Raw genomic sequence first — 12,678 nt, forward strand, 5'->3', positions numbered from 1 at the left:
AAGGAATTTCCAACAGTATTCCAGCTTAGACCCTGACAGTCCTGAAGGCCAAGTATTTTTGAAATTACAATTTGTCACCAAATCTTGGCCAGATATAAGGAGGAAATTGGAAAAATTAGAGGATTGGCAAGAAAAAAGTATTAATGAGCTGCTCAGGGAAGCCTTATGGGTCTACTTAAGAAGGGAAGAGGAGAAAAACAGATCAAAGGCAAGGATAATGGTCGCGGTAGCTTGGGAGAGTGTAAGAGCGGGTGAGAACCCCCAAGGAAAGGAAAATCCTCCACCTGCAATAGAGGGAGACAGAAAGAAAATTAATCTGCCCTAGGTTACTCCCCAGAAACCAAGGGAACCACCAAAGTGTTTCTATTGTGGGGAGGTGGGCCACGTAAAGAAGTTTTGCTGCAAAATCGCTTTTGACAAGGCCGTTGCTAGGGGAGCAGGAGACCCTTGAAAAATTGTTGAGAGGGGAAGGAGATGATGAATAGGGGTGTCATGGGCTCTATTCATTAGGGGACCCAAAGAAACATCAGGAGGAGCCCATTGTAAATCTAGAGGTGGGTTCCCATCGAGAAGAACTTAAATTTGTGGTGGATACAGGAGCTGATCGATCGAGTTTACGTCAATTACCCCTAGGTGCTAACATTGGAAACAGGACGTGCGAAGTGTTAGGTGCAGGGGGGAAAACCTTCAGGGTTAGCATCATAAATAACATAGAAGTGAGAGGTAACTTCAGGCAATGCACCGCAGATTTTATTTATCTACCCTGGCTAGAGGGTAATTTATTGGGGAGAGATTTGCAAGTACTTCTAGGGATAGGGGTTATCCCAAAGGAAGGAAAAATGGTTGTTCATATGATGAGTTTAACAACAAAGGATATAAATGAGATAAATTCAGAAGTATGGGCCGAGGAAGGGAAGTATGGTTACCTGGATATAATGCCCATAAAGGTAGAAATTCAAAAAGAAGGACCCCCTATCTGAGTTAAGCAATACCCGATGTCTGAAAAAAGTAAAGAAGGATTGGGATCAATCATAAAACATCTGCTAGCAGAAGGAATTCTTGAGCCTTGCATGTCTCTCCATAATACCCCTATTCTAGCAATAAAAAAGGCAGAAAATAAATACCGGCTTGTACAAGATTTAAGGGAAGTAAATAAGAGAACCATCACCAGGTATCCTATAGTAACAAATCCATCCACATTATTAAGCAGGATACCTCACAATCATGCATGGTTCACGGTAATAGATCTGAAAGATGCTTTCTGGGCCTGCCCTTTGGCAGAGGAGAGTAGAAATTGGTTCGTGTTTGAGTGGGAATGCCCAGAAAGCAAGAAAAGGCAGCAAGTAAGGTGGACCAGACTTCCCCAGGGATTTGCGGAATCCCCAAACCTATTTAGACAAATGTTGGAAGAATTATTGAGGCAATTTACCCCAAAGGATGAAATACAAGTTCTACAATATGTAGATGACATATTGGTATCTGGAAAAGAACAGGAAGGAGTTAGGGAAACCAGCATCAATCTTCTAAACTTTTTAGGGCAGAAAGGCTTAAAAGTATCAAAAACAAAATTGCAATTTGTAGAACCCCAAGTTACTTACCTTAGACACATCATAGGGGAAGGGTATAAAAAACTTAATCCCGAAAGAATATCTGGAATATTAGCAATCCCCTCCCCAAAAACAAAAAGAGATATAAGAAAATTGTTAGGTTTATTTGGTTACTGTAAATTATGGATTGGAGAATATTCGCAAAGTGTTAAATTTTTATATGAGAAATTAGTACAGCCTGATCCAATAACATGGACAAGAGAAGATGAGGAAAAATTGGATAATCTAAAGACTAAATTATCAACTGCTCCAGTTTTAAGCCTTCCTGACCTTAAGAAGAAGTTTGATTTGTTTGTAAATGCTGAAAGGGGAATTGCCTATGGTGTATTAACCCAGGAGTGGGGAGGACATAGGAGAAACTCCTGGACCCAGTGGCAAGGGGATGGCCAACCTGCATTCAGGCCTTGGAAGCTACAGCAACCTTAGTGGAAGAGGGCCAGAAACTAACTTTACAGGGAAAGATCACGGTGCACACCCCCCACGATTTAAGGACGGTACTAAGTCAGAAAGCACAGCAGTGGTTAACAGACCCTAGAATGCTTAAGTACGAAGCCATCCTAATGAATACTAGTGAACTAGAATTAACCACCTCCAAAAGTTTAAACCCAGCGCAATTCCTGATGGGCGAACCAACAGCTAAATTAGAACATAACTGTCTGGAAATTATAAATCTACAAACCAAATTAAGAGAAGATTTAGAAGATTTACCACTACCCTATGGGAGGGTGTTGTTTACCGATGGGTCATCTCGAGTTTTTGAAGGAAAAAGGATGTCAGGGTATGTGGTAATCGAGGGAATGACAAATAATGCTTTAGAAGTTCTTGAGCAAGGGAGGTTGCCTGCCCATTGGTCAGCGCAATGTAGCGAAGTGTATGCTTTGAAAAGAGGATTAGATCTGCTAGAGAAAGATCGAGGTACAATATATACCGATTCTAAAGATGCTTATGGGATAGTGCACAAGTTTGGAAAAATCTGGGAAGAGAGAGGCTTCCTTAACTCAAAAGGAAAGAACATAACCCATAAAGAGTTAATAAAATCTGTATTAGAATCTCTCATGAAGCCAAAGGAAATTGCCGCGGTACATGTAAAGGGACATCAGAAAGGGGATTCATTTGAGAAAAGAGGGAATCAGGCAGCTGACCAGGCGGTCAAGATAGCTACTCAAAATGGGGAAAAACCCATAAAAGTGTTGAAGCTAGATGGGACACCACCAAATGAAATAAGGGAACCAATATTCAGTGATAAGGAAATAAAAGAAATGAAGAAGTTAGGGCTACATCAAGGAAAATGCGGGGAATGGTTAACACCAGATGGAAGAAAGTTTATAAATAAGGCGCTGGCTCGAGAAATTCTAAAAGAAATACATGATCTAACCCATTGGGGGGTTCAAGGGGTATGTGATCACTTCTTAAAAGACCATGTATGTGTAGGGGTGTACAGTTTAGCCAAAGCCATCGCAGAAGGGTGTTTAACCTGTCAAAAGGCAAACCAAAAACAAATGAGGAGAGCTACACTAGAAGGAAGAAAAATAGCATTGAGACCCTTCCAGAGTCTTCAAGTAGACTTCACAGAAATGCCCCCAGTACAGGGATACAAACACCTATTAGTCCTTGTAGACCACCTGACTCATTGGGTCGAGGCATTTCCTACTAAAAGGGAAACAGCTCAAGTAGTAGCCAAGATATTGTTAGAACAAATTATACCCAGATATGGGCTTGTGAATCACATAGATTCAGATAGAGGACCGCACTTCACCACTCAAGTGTTACAAAATATAACTGAAGCTTTAGGGATAAAGTGGAGGCTCCATACCCCGTGGCACCCCCGAAGTTCAGGGAGGGTTGAGAGGATGAATAAAACCCTCAAAAATGTATTAACCAAGTTGATCATGGAAACAGGGATGAATTGGCTCAAATGTCTTCCCCTGGCCCTCCTCCGAATTAGAACTCGGCCAAGATCAGATATAGGGGCCTCTCCATATGAAGTAATGTTTGGACTCCCCTTCCTTTTGACCCGTTAGAGTTGTGGGGATTACTTGGAAGGGGAGGCAGCTACCAAAAATTATATAAGAGCAACTGGAACAACATTGGCAGATTTAAGAAAAAAAGGGTATCTTCCTCAAACCTCTCCTTTGGACACTGACATTCACCAGATAAAACCTGGGGACTGGGTCTTAATAAAATCATGGAAATTTTAGAATCCCAAGAAGAAACCCTAAGATCTGCTAGGAAAATTTATAACCAGTTCCAAAGAATCAGAAAAACATATGCTGAATATTCTGAAAGCCCCGAAACTCTGGATTGATGCGGTCTAAAGTCCGATAAAAGAATTAAAGGGGGGATTGAAGTAAAGGCTCCTCGACTGTGAGTTATGAACAAGGTTGTTAAAACGTTAAATGTAGTTACTTACAAATGTTACTGTTAGTGCTGGCAAAATGTGTAATGTGTATTCCCCAGTTCATTTCCATCCAGTTGGTCGTGTATTCCCCAGTTCATTTCCCACCCCGTTTGTTGTATTCCTTGCCCCAGTTCGCCATTTCCGGTCCTGTTGCTTCTGTGTACTTGTTCCCTTCCCCCTTCTTCTGGTTAGGTTGCTGCTGTTCCCCGTCTGTCCTTCAAACTATTAGCCCAGCCCAGTTATAGGCAAATCAGGAGACTCCCATGAGGCATGGCTCCGGGGCGGAAGTTCAGCCAAGACGACAAACCTCCAAAAAAAACAAGTAAGCACCAGATAAAAGACTATGAGTGGTACCAGTGAGTATGCCAAAACGTCTAGCTACTGGAAATAGTCTCCAACAGTCCACTATCACCTGAAAGGCAGTGCAGCAGAGTGACTCCCTAGACAACGCGAGCCAACAGTGAGTTCCTGGGAACGCCTGCGAGGACGGAACCCCCGACTCTGCAGCATCAGCGGCAGAATCATCTTGGAGCCTCCTCCTCAGCGCTGGAACTGGCGGGAGCAGCATTGGTGTGTCCCCTCCCATAGCTGTCCTAAAAGAGCTGTTCAATAAAGGCTTCAAAAGGGATATCCGTCTCCTGGTCTTGTTTTTAACACCTCCCAGCTGTTGCAAAGCCAAGATCACACGATGCAGCTCCGATTCAGTCATCAGTACTTATCAAATATCCCTGTCCCAAACATTCCGCTGAGCAGGAAACCAGTCTAAGCTGTTCTATGTTCATTCTGTCACTTACGTCCACCTCAGCTGTGCAAGTCAAGCCGAGAGAAGAGGAAGATGCTAAGATCACTTTGAGAGGCTATGATTTTGAATAATGCATGAAGGCCTATGAATATGCAACAGGTTGATGCATTTATAGCAGTGTTTTCTGAGTTAGTGTGTGCTCTTGCCTGAATGTCAAGCACACGGCCTTTATAATTTTTTGCTTTATAGCTTGTCTCTTATTGTCTCTTATTAAACCTTTTTAAATTTACTAGGAAAGTGAAACTCGTTTTTACAAGCAGGTAGTCTATTTATTATGACGACACTTCATTAAACTATGCCTTTTAAAAAGAAATACAGTACGCATACAGTATTTATCTGAATATTAGCGCGAAGCCAATCCCATAATATGTATTTGGAACAGCAGCAGACCCGCAGCGCCCAGTGCTCCCCACTCCCACCCCACCTGCGCCACCCCCTCGCATCCAGCGACCCCCGGGAGCGGAATTTGGGATCGGGGGGAGGGGCACGGCACGGACGGATCTGCACTGGCGGGCCCCGAGCCCTCTGCCCATCCCTGTGAAGCGTGGAAAACTCTCTATAACACACAAAATAAGTTCTAAGAGTAGGTATATATTTATTCAGCGCAGAGGGGGATAGCTCCTCCAAAAACACGCACACCTTTGGCGACCTTCACCTCTGTTTTTATTCTCTACAAACTAGGATTGCACAATACACCTAATACATATTCATTGCCTGCCCCGCTTCATATTAAAATAATCTCAACGCATCTTTGCGGCAGCACACTGCTCCTTGAGATATAGAAAACAGTCTTCCTCTTAGCTGAACTTTTCATCTTGTCTCCTTAAACATGATCTTTGTAGTCCTTTGGTCATCTTCCGGACTTTGATACCAGTTTTCCTGGATTCAGGGATCTAGAGAATCCCCCTTATCCTGTGGTGCCTTTGTCCTTCCATCCTGTTCGTCCACTCCAGCTCTTTATCTTATCCTGTAGCCTTGGTCACCTCCTGTTCTTGTAAGCACCGTAAATTCCATCAAACATACGGTTCTGTCAGCCCCCTTCTAGCCAAAGCATTTCTCGAGGCTCGATTCCTAATTCTCAGTTTCTCTGTCTCCCCTGCAGGCTCAGGGGGTGCTGCCCCCTCCCCAACAGCCGCTGCTGCGGCGGCCCTGGGGCACAGCGGGTGGCAAAGGGGGGCGGGATGCGAGCGGGGGAGCAGCGGGAGGAAGAGGAGGAGAGAGGAAGGGGAGGAGAGAGGAAGGGGAGGAGCAGGAGCAGGAGGAGCAGGGAGAGGAGCAGCAGCCGCAGGCGGAGAATCGTGGTGTTCCGGGGGGATCCCGCTGAGCCCGCAGCTCCGCTGGCCCTGGCAGCATCGCATTCCTGCATCCCGCGGGTGAGCGCGGAGGGAAGCTCGCCCCGGGGCTATCGCGGCAGCTCCGGCACGGTTGGTTGGGTTTTGGTGTTTTGGGGGATGGACGGTGGTGTTTGTGCCTCGCAGATTCGGGAATCGAGTCCCAAATATATTTGGGTGTCCCTGGGAGAGGTATTGTTTTATTGATATGAGGAGGGGGTGGTTTCGGCTCTTGCAGGAATCCAAAGCTGAGCCGTAAATGCTCCTTGGCGGGATTTGGAAGGGCCCACGTGGCGATCACCCGGTCCCGATGGGGCGGGACATCGCTTTTGGGATCCCCGGGAGAAGCGTGGGGTGTGGGAGCCCCGGCATGGGGAGAGGGGCGACAGCAGAGCTGGGGGACCCCCAGCATCCTGGAGGGGAGGTGGAGCCGGGAGATGAGTGGGGTCCGGCCCCCCCGAGCTTTGAAGCTCTGGTGGGGAGTGGGGGAAGGCCTGAGTGCCTGGAGTGGGGGGAGCCGAGTCAGGGCAGGATGAGCCCTGGGACCTCCAAAACGCTCTCAGCATGCCTGAGCAGGAGCCGGGAGAGGGGGGATCCCCATGAGCCACGGGCCCCCCAACATCTCTGAGAACATGGACCCCTATAACCCCAAAGTGAGGACAGTGCAAACAGGGATCTCCTAGGAGAGTGTTTTTGGGCTCCTTCATGATTTTTGTAGCTCTTTATGGACACCAGGCACCCGGGGACTTGTTGAGTTGCACGCGAAGATCAGGACCTTCAAGGCAAATGCATTCACGTTTTGTTTTTCCCCTACACCAGGATTTTCCATTCCTAAGTCTTTTCCAGATGGAGGAGAAGGCTGTGAGGAAGAGGAAAATGCCCCGGGACAGCCAGGCAGGTGAGGAGGATGTCACTGCCCCTTTTCCCCTCTGTCCTCCTGGGGATGGACTGGAGGGTTCTCCTTCTCCATCCCTGTGTCACGGAGGCAAATCCCATCCTCTCCTTGTTCTTCCTCCCTCAGACAAGGAGCTGAGGACAGAGACCATGGAGGACAAATCCCTGAAGCAGAACCTCATGGGAGAGGACTTAGGGAGCAGCTCCACAGCGCAGGAATCCAATAGGGAGGAAAAGCCCCGGAGATCCTGCATGAGGAGGGGCACAAAATCCAGCCCAGAATGCTCTCATGTGGAAAAAGCCAGCCTGTGCCATGAAGGCAGCCAGAGATCTGGCCAGAGCTCTGAGCTAGTGGTCCATGAGCAGCTTCATGAGTGCAAGAAGCCCCTCCAGTGCTTGGAATTTGGGAAGAGTTTCCGCACAAGCTCCCACCTGAACTGCCACCAGTTGATCCACACCGGGGAACGGCCCTATGTGTGTGGGAAATGTGGGAAGGGATTCAGAGACACCTCTGACCTGATCCGCCACCAGAGAGTGCACACTGGGGAACGGCCCTACGAGTGTGGGGAATGTGGGAAGGGATTCAGCGTCAGCTCCCACCTGATCGTCCACCAGAGGATCCACACTGGGGAACGGCCCTATGAGTGTGGGGAAATGTGGGGAGGGATTCAGCGTCAGCTCCCACCTGATCGTCCACCAGAGGATCCACACTGGGGAACGGCCCTACGAGTGTGGGGAATGCGGGAAGAGCTTCTAGACTGAGCTCCAGTTTGATCCAGCCACCAGATGATCCACACAGGTGAACGGCCCTACGAGTGTGGGGAATGTGGAATGGGCTTCAGGAAGAGCTCCCACCTCACCCGGCACCAGATGATCCACACTGGGGTACGACCCTATGTGTGTGGGGAATGTGGGAAGAGCTTCCGTGACAGCTCTGGCCTGATCATGCACCAGGCAATGCATGCCGGGGAATGCCCCTACAAGTGCTCAGAATGTGGGAAGAGCTTCAGACAGAGATCCAACCTGATCGTCCACCAGCGGATACATACCAGGGAGAAGCCCTATGAGTGTCCTGACTGTGGGAAGAGGTTTCAGCAGACATCCCATCTGCTCAAGCATCAGCAGATTCACACACAAGAGAGGCCCTTCCACTGCCCCGAATGCAGGAAAGGCTTTAAGAAAAACTCCACGCTCGTCACCCACCAGCAGATCCACACTGGGGAGAGATCCTAACAGTGTCCTCAGTGTGGAAGAGCTTCTCCCAGAACTCTGCTGTGACCCAACACCAACGGGGGCACCTGTAGGGGAAGCCCTGTGAGTGCCCCGCATGTGGGAAAAGATTCATGTGCTGCTCCAGCTCCATCCCCACTGGAGGACCCCGTTGGATGCTCCCCAGTTACCCTCGTTGGGCAGAGCCTTGGTGATCCATGGTCCTGGTGATCCATGTTGGGAACACCTGGCTGGTGGTCTCCACAACTTCCTGGCTCTCTGTGGGCACCTGGACTCAGCAGGCCAAAAATCCATTGGGATGCAGACTGATGTCAGGAATTCATTTGGGACAGTAGGTTTTACTTTCCACCCCAAAAATTTTGCTTTTTGCATCCAGTAATTTTTTCTGGCAGCATCAAGGAATACTGGATGGCCCTTGAGGTCATTACCAACCTAAACCATTCCGTAATTCTACTTCTCTCTGGGCCAGAGGCATTTTCCACAGCCAAACAATGATGGACTGGGGCAGAAAACCAAGATTTTGGAGAGAATGGAGTGGAAAGGCCTCTAAAAAAGGTTCTTTCACTCACCCAAGCACATGCATACTCAGTCAGCATGGACAGGTAAATCCTTTTATTTTGGCCTTGATTTTCTTTCATTTTTCTTCATTTCTTCACCCAACATTAAAGTAACAATAAAGACCTTGCACTAAGACATGGACGGGGACATTGTGGGATGTGGATGGGGCATGGTGGGGACTGGGACATGGATATGGAGATGGATATGGGTGTGGGTGCGGATATGGATATGGACATGGATATGGATATGGATATGGATATGGATATGGATATGGATATGGATATGGATATGGGTGTGGACAGGCCTGAGGATGGAGATATTGGGCATGGAGAGTCACAGATACAGATGGTGACATAGAGGTGTATCCCATGGATATGGATATGGATATGGATATGGGGGACAAGGGATGGCCTTTTTCACAATGTGAAAAACTCGGTTCACTTTCCTGGTAAATTTTAAAAAGTTTAATAAAAGATGCTAAGAGACAAACAGTAAAACAAAGGTTATAATAGCTGGGTGCGTGACAGTCAGCCAAGGGCACATACTAACTAAGAAAACACTTTGTTAAGAGCATGAACATGTTGCATATTCATAGATCTTCATGCATTATTCAAAATCATCCCCCCACACTGTAAATCAACTTTTTTTTTTAATTAATTTATTTTTTTTCTTTTTTTTTTTCTTTTTTTTTTTTCTCTCCTTGTAGCTCCTTCCTTTCACCACGCTGCCTGATAACACAGATCAGTAAATTCCTTCCCTGGAGTTCTGATGTTCATCACCCCTGTGTTCATCCAGAGAGGATAATCCAAGAATGTGAAGAATTTCCTAATTATCTTTTTACCATTCTTTGAGTTACTTACATGAACAAAAGTTTTTTACATCACTATGTTAGAGACCAAGAAAAGTAGATATTTATCACACTGTTATTTCTAAGTTTTGTTAATAGCAGAACAAAAACTATATTCACCCAGCAAAGTTTCCCAACATTATACATATAGCATTCATTTTAATATTTGTGAAAAGCCAATAATATAATATGTACTTATAACATCACACTTGCAGAGAAAGCTGTCAATCAAAAGTGGGGCCAGGATGAAAACTTGTGATAAAAGTCATCCCTTGGGGCCCTCTAAACACGGGTGCAGAGGAGCCCATTGGGGCTGTGCTGGCTGCAGCAGGGTGAGCAGCAAGGTCCCTGTGAGTGGGGCTCTGTGAGCTGGGAACTCTTCTGATTGCTGCACTCAGAGGGACCCTGCAGACACAGCAGTGTCACCAGAATGCCCCCAAAACTGCTCTGGTGGTGACAGGAATGTCACTGGGACCCCCTAGCACTTACCAAATGGCTCTGGTGTGCACCCTGCAGGGACAGCAGTGTCACTGGGACCCACAAACAGGGACTGTGCAGGGACAGCAGTGTCACTGGGACCCCTCCTACCCCACCGGGTCTGTCACTGCTGTCACAACTACAGCACTCTACACCTCCCTGGAAGGAGGCTGTAATCAGATGGGAGCTGCTCTTCTCCCAGGCAACCACTGACAGAAGGAGATTACACAGTCTTAAGGTAGGAAAATATTAGGAAAAAATTCTTTACTGAAAGGGTGATTGGGCATTGGAAGGGGCTACTCAGGGAGGTGGTAGAGTCACCACTCCTAGAGATGTATAAAACAGACTGGATGTGGCACTCAGTGCCATGGTTTAGTTGATGAGGTGCTGTTAGGTCATAGGTGTGACTTTTTGATCTCAGAGGTCTTTTCCAACACAGTTAATTCTGTGAACTGTGGTGCCACTGCGACTTTTCCTCTCCTGGAGGAGCCTCTTGCACAAGAGCCCCTGGAGGAGGGGTCAGGGACAGCTCTGTGGCACCCCCAGGACCAGCACCCTTGGAGGGGGGGTTGTCTGGGGTAGGGGGTGCCCAACTTGAGATTGATGAAATGGGAGGCTGGTGGGGGGCAATGGAGTCTCATTTTAGGGCTTCTTTATGCCCCCCAGGGCATTCTTCCATCTGGGTCTGGAGGAGACCAGAGCCAGCACACCCAGTACCCCCAGACCACCCCTCTTTCCCTGGGAGACATCCCCCAGAGATGCCAAATCCTGCTGGGATCTGGTGCAGCCAAGCTTTGGGTTGGCAAAGGGGGGCTCAGGGGGACAAAGGGACAGAGGGATTTATCCTGCTTCTGGTTCAGTGCCCAGTGCTGATGTCCAGCCCCTGTATCCAGCTTTAGTGTCCAGCCTCAGTGCCCAGTTCTGGTGTCCATTCCCAGTGTCCAGCCCGGTGCTGATGTCCAGTGCCCATCCCAGCTGTCCAGTCCAACGGTCCAGTCCCCAGTGTCAGTGCCCAGTCGTGGTGTCCAGCCCCAGTGCCCAGCCCCAGTCCCAGTTCCCAGCCTCCTTTCCCAGGCCTGATGCTGTGATGCCAAGCACTTATCCAGGACAGTCCCATCCCCATCCCAGATGGGTGCCAGCCCCAATACCAGCTGTGTGCCAGATGTGTGCCAGTGTCACCCCTGTCCTGGGGTACAAGGGCAGACATCAGCAGGGCCCAGGGCTGGGTAATGCCACGCCAGTCCTGGAGGGAGCTGAAGGTTTTAACCCTGAAACAGCAGCAAGAAGGAAGCAGTGATGGGGACAGTGATGGGGACAGTGACAGAACGAGGCAGCCATGCACAGCTTGGTGTGGGGCCTGTGGGCATTACGTGGGGGCATGGTGTGAAGTGTGGTATGGTACATGGGACAGGGCACAGGACATGGGACAGGGCACTGGACATAGGACATGACCCTGGAGAGGTCATGGCACAGGGCACAGTCAGCCCCAGCACCACCACCCTGAACCCCCTCCCACCAGCCCCACTGGGACACCCACCCCGTGGCAGAGGAACTCAGGTCAGGAGCTGCCCCTGCCTGACACTGAGGCCCGGGGAGGTCCTGGGGGTGCTCACCCAGCACTGCCTGGCTCTCCAGGGTGCTGCAGACCCTGAGTGCCTGCCCCAGTGCCATGGTGGTGACAGGGAAGCCACCCCAGGGGACTCGAGGGTGTCCCTGGTGCCTGTCACAGAGTCCATGTGGTGTGGGGGACACCTGTGGGTATGCCAGGAGGTACAGGGGTGGGCAGGAGGCAGGGGCATATGGGGAGAAGGGTAGGGATGGGGTTGAGGGGGCACAGACACCCAAAAATGCACCAAAGCCAGGGAGAGGGTACTCAAAATTGTGGGAAAGGGCCAAAATCTGAACAATGCACATATAACTGGGGAAAGGACCCAAAATGGGGGGAAAAAAGCCAGAAAAAGAGGAAAGGACCAAAACAGGTTTAAAGGATCCAAAAGATGTAGAAAAGACCCAAATCAAGGAGAAAAGGCACAAAACCAGAGGTCAAACAGTCGTGGGGTGCTGTGGGGTGTCCCTGTCTGTGCTGGGACAGGCACAGATGCTCAGTGCAAGGAACAGCCACGGGAAAATCCTATGTGTGAAAAACGAGGTTCACTTTCCTGGTAAATTTTAAAAGGTTTAATAAAAGACAATAAGAGACAAAGAATAAAGCAAAAGTTTATAATGGCCCAATGTCCCCATTGTTTCTTTGCAGGTGCCTCCACCGCTGTCCCTGCTGTCTCCGCAGGTGTCACCCACTGTCCCCTCACCATGCCCGTGTGTCCTAGCAACCAATTGTGCCAGGGTGGAGTGGGGAACTTGTTCAGCTGGCGACAGGTGGCCTGGAATCAGGTGACAACCAGCAGCGGATCTCAGAGCCACCGCAGGAGCAGGGCCACCACGAAGGTGCCTCAGGTAGGACATGGGACACCAGATGGGTCCCCAGGGCCACCCATGGCTGTCACTGCCCCTGGCACAGAGACCTGGCAGTGCCC

At 48.9% G+C, this 12,678-nt stretch overlaps 1 pseudogene; it reads left to right on the forward strand.

The window, feature by feature from the left end:
• The first annotated feature begins 5,211 nt into the window (after window positions 1–5,211).
• Window positions 5,212–9,019, forward strand: LOC130266118 (zinc finger protein 664-like; annotated as a pseudogene).
• The last annotated feature ends 3,659 nt before the right edge of the window (window positions 9,020–12,678 follow it).

Source organism: Oenanthe melanoleuca, unplaced genomic scaffold (genome assembly GCF_029582105.1).
Source record: "Oenanthe melanoleuca isolate GR-GAL-2019-014 unplaced genomic scaffold, OMel1.0 S001, whole genome shotgun sequence".
Classification (NCBI taxonomy): Eukaryota; Metazoa; Chordata; class Aves; order Passeriformes; family Muscicapidae; genus Oenanthe; species Oenanthe melanoleuca.